Source organism: Enhydra lutris, unplaced genomic scaffold (genome assembly GCF_002288905.1).
Source record: "Enhydra lutris kenyoni isolate GAN:26980312 unplaced genomic scaffold, ASM228890v2 scaffoldscaffold14, whole genome shotgun sequence".
NCBI classification, from domain to species: Eukaryota; Metazoa; Chordata; class Mammalia; order Carnivora; family Mustelidae; genus Enhydra; species Enhydra lutris.
In genome coordinates this window covers 20731597-20736245 of record NW_019154098.1, presented here as the reverse complement: position 1 = coordinate 20736245, position 4649 = coordinate 20731597, and positions in this window count along the sequence as shown.

The window sequence follows — 4649 nt, the reverse complement described above, 5'->3', positions numbered from 1 at the left end:
TTTGATAATCTCTTTTAGTCATCTATTTTTTATACAATTCACTTTGAAATTCAGTTAAAGGTTTGATGTAAACTTGACTGATTTGGAATTTCTAGACTTGCCATATATCAAAGTTCTGCTTTAAACGTTTCAAAGATAAGTCTCTCAGGAAATGTCAGTGAGCGTTTTTTCTTTGGTGAAGGTCAAAGAGGTAAGTCTTTGGAAGTAATATTTTAAAGAAAGTTTAAGTTATACTCTATTTTATTTAAAAGCATTTATATAGTGCTTACTATGTGCCAAGCAGTATTCTCGGCATTTTTTCTTTAAGATTTTGTTTATTTATTTGAGGGAGAGAGAGTGAGAGAGAGCATGAGAGGGGAGAAGGTCAAAGGGAGAAGCTGGCATCCCATGGAGCAGGGAGCGCGATATGGGACTCGATCCTGGGACCCCGGGATCATGACCTGAGCTGAAGGCAGTTGCTTAACCAACTGAGCCACCCAGGTGCCCTCGGCACTTTTTCAAATATTAGCTCATTTAATCCTCATCATGACAACTCTGTGGGATAGACAGTATCATCTCCTCTTAAAGATGAGGGAACTAGGGGCACCGGGGTGGCTCAGTTGGTTAAATATCTGACTCTCCATCTCAGCTCCGATCTTGACCCCAGGGTCGTGGGTTTGAGCCCTGTGTTGGGCTCCATGCTGGGCACACAGCCTACTTAAAACAAAACAAAACAAAACAAACAGATGAGGGAACTAAAACACAGACTTAAGTGACATCAGGGTCATGTGTCTAGCAAGTGTAGACACATGAGTAGCCAGCAGTCTGGCTCCCGAGTCCAGGCACCAAATCGCTGTGTATCCCTCGGTTCTTCAAGATTTTACCGATTTTATATGTATAGAAATGTGACCCTTCCCCTCCAAAAAAAGTTTTTAGCAGAATGTTAAATATAATTGTTTGTAGCAGATGTCATCTTTTAGAACTCTTTTGTCAGAGCCAAGGACTTGTGAGTTTAGCTGTAAGACTTTAGACCAGACCTGCATGACAGGGGGAATGTTAGGCAGCTTTGGTCTGCGAAGGCCCTGGGAGAGCTTGGCTACCTATTTCTCCGGCCCAGTAATTTCGGCCCTGGAGTGTGGGCCCTTAGTCTCCTGCATTGCCTTACAAGTCAGTCCTCTGTTGAATTAGCCTCGCTTCCCGGTCAGCCCTGGAACGGACATCGGAAGGGTTTCTCTAGTCTAAATTGTACCATTTGGTCTTGACTAGTAAACTCTCAGTTTCCACCTCTGTATGTTCAGAATCGGGAATTTGAAGTCATTGTCACGAAGGTTCAAATTGGTTATAAAGTGAGCCAGTGTCTCAGGTGGCCACGTGATGTATTCACATGGGAGGGGCCCAGAGTTGAAAGGGGAGATGATTATCTTTAGAACACATATGGATTTTTGGTAATGCTTCGAAAGCTCATCTTCTTAGAGAGAGTGGGCAGTGGTCAGTACTAGTCGCTCTCTCTGGAGCCTTCTTCCCTCACCCTCTTTGGGTCTTTGCTCAGTTGTCTCACACCAGCAGTCCTTATTCTCTTTTCCTGCATTTCTCCTAGGCACTTAGGACATATATTTTAAATATAGCATGAAGAGCATCTATTTTATTTATTTATGCATTTGTCCTCTTCTCCACTAGGAGGTAAAGTTTATGGGCAGGAGCCTTCTACTCTGTTTACGGCTCCATCTCCAATGCCTAGAAGAGCGCATAGCAAATAGTATGTGCCCAGTAACTAGACCTTGAGTTAGCAAGTGGATGAATGTTATAGCAATACCTCTCTTCATGTTCCAGTCGATATACTCTATAAAAATTGATCCTGTGAGCACTTGAAGTTTTCTGGTATAAAATGGGTAGGCATTTTTCACCTAGCTCTGGATGTAGTTAGAGTGAATTCTACCTTACAGGTCCTCTAGTAATTAAATATATGTGTATTGTAAAAATGTTATGTGATCAGTCTTTCTATAGCAGAGGAGCTATGCATATAAAAATTAAGCAACCTGTGTAAACTCATTAGATCTTTATTCCAGCTTTTTCCATGATGAAAGACATCACTGTAGACCCACCTGACTTAGTCCTCAAAGCATCATCTGAACTAAGAACCAATGGCCAAAGGCTGTCATTCTTCTATAATTATGATGGGAGTAGAGGGCTTTGGCTAGTGGTTTTTGCTAAAAATTATGATACTCACTGTTCTAAGTGTAACCAGAGGTGGAGGTATCTATGTATATATCGTGTGGCATTTTGATTTTTCATGTCTGCCAACTTCAAGCTTTACCCTTGGGTATGCATGAGAGGTTTTCTAGATGAAGGATATTGTTGAATTCCCTCCTTGCAGTTACGTGTATTATTCTAAGTATGCCTGATATCCTGAGTCAATGCACAGTTTTGCCGAAGCAGTGAAGTTGTGATGTATCAGTATACTGGGCCACGTGGCCTTTTCATGAAATTGTGCATGTCATTGATTATTAAATAGGCCATCTTACTGAATACACTAAAACTTTATTGTGGAAAATTTTTGGAATGTGAATAAACTCATTTATATACAAAAATATACAAAATATTTAACAGTGGTTAACACAAGATTGGTTGCTTTTAAACAATTTACCAATCATCTCAATTTCTGAACATGCCTACCTTACTTATGTATATGAAATATATGAACTGATGTCAACCTATTTTAACTATTTTAATTTTAATTTTAAATCATAAAATATAGTTAAAATATTTTCTCATATCACACTGTGTAGTAAATTACCCTGAATATTTCTCAAGGCACTGACACTCATTTTGGAGACCCCAGGAAAGAATGGATCATTGATCTGGCAGTCAGCTGCCTGGATTTATGTCTTCTACTGGTTTGAATGAACTGTTGAATAAAATAATAAGGGAAAGTGTCTCATATAGGGTCTGGCAGCCATAGACATGGTCTTTTATCTATACTTTTCCTTTGGTTTCCTGGTGAGATAAGAGCTACTACTTCATTTCTTTTGAGTAGAAAGCTGCCTATCTCTAAAAAATTAACTCATGGTCAAATTTTTATGGAACACATATATTCTCAGCAAATGCATATGATATTATACTCTTTGCCAGTGTGAGATGAGTAAGGTTTTGCCTGTTAGTTTTTTAATAGTTATATTTTCAGTGTTCATTAGGAAAGTATAAATTGCACATCAAAGGCATACTTTCACGGATATCATTCAGCATGAAACTAAATAAACATTTAAGTAGGAAAAAATAGCCCATTAAGAGCTGTATGACTTGAAGTGAGTCACTTTATTTAAGCCTATATACTCATCTGCAATGCTGATCATATTTGCAAATCTGTGACAGGTCCTTTGGATAGAGGAACCCAAGAATGAGTTAAAAATATAAGCAATTGATTAGAGGTAATGCCTATGAAAGATAAAGAGAAGAAGGACAAATAAGATTAGGTAGGAAGAGTTTCAAACTGTGTCCTAGTTTTGAGAAAGTCTCAACCAGCTTACCAGGGAGCTCCCACACCGAGATTGTCCACAGAGGAGTCCCATGCTAGCTTGAAAGGATGAACCCCACACGTATACCAGGCTCGGTCACTGGCCTTGGATTGCCCAGAAAGACTATGATCTCAGCTCCTTGGCTCACAAGCTGAAGGAAGATCCTGACACCCCTACTACTGGAGGCTCTCCAAGAACCACCCTCCCCGTGGATGATAACATTTTGGAGATTGGAACGGCACACTTGGTGACTGCCACTTTCTGCCCCTTGTGCCAGATAAATCTACTTCTCCATTCACGTCCTGGGAGCCACTTCTCCAAAGCCCCAGTGGGCCTCTTGACCTCAGGGAAGAATTACAACAAGGAAGTTAGACAAACCACTAGCTCCATCACCGCGGTTAATCTTGGGGTCACCACTGGTAGCAGCCACCACCAGCCTCTCCAGGTCTTGGTCACTAATTTGGGGTTGTGACCCCAACTCTCATCCCTGAGGGGTCTAAACTCTTGGCAGCAATACATTTTACAGGTAAGGGTCACTGCCCTTGTCCATTCACAATCACTGTTGGACAAAGAAATACCGAAAAGGTACCCAGGTGTGTTATCACCTGAGTTCCATATGCATTCCTCCCTGTTCCCATTGTGTAATAACAGCCCTTGTTCTTCCTCACCAGGATCAGTAAGGCCTGCCAAAATGGTGAATCCTTTGTGCCTGCTGGTTTCCCAAAGCCAACGTGCCTCAACGGAAGCCACAGCTTGTAGTTCAATGAGAGCTTTACTCTGTTCCTTGGTAAGAATGAACTTCTCTTGAGGATCCAAACAGTAAATATACAGAATGTAAAGTTGCAAAGACAGGCTCTATGAAGGCCACAGTGAGTCACGGGGAGTGATGATAAATGGGGCTACTCCCATTTCTACCTCCTTTTTAACCAGCACCATGAGTTCTTTTGAGGACACAGTGTCCTATAGAAGTTTCAGACTCAATGCATATCTGGCATCTAGGAAGATGACTCCCCGCTCTCACAGTGTATTGGCTCTAACCTGGTGCTTCAACTATGCTTTCGACGGGCCCTTTCAGACCAGCTGCTTCTGCACGGTGCACTATAGGATATGATCAATGACCACAGTCATGGAACTATCTCCCTGGTCCTATGCTCTGTC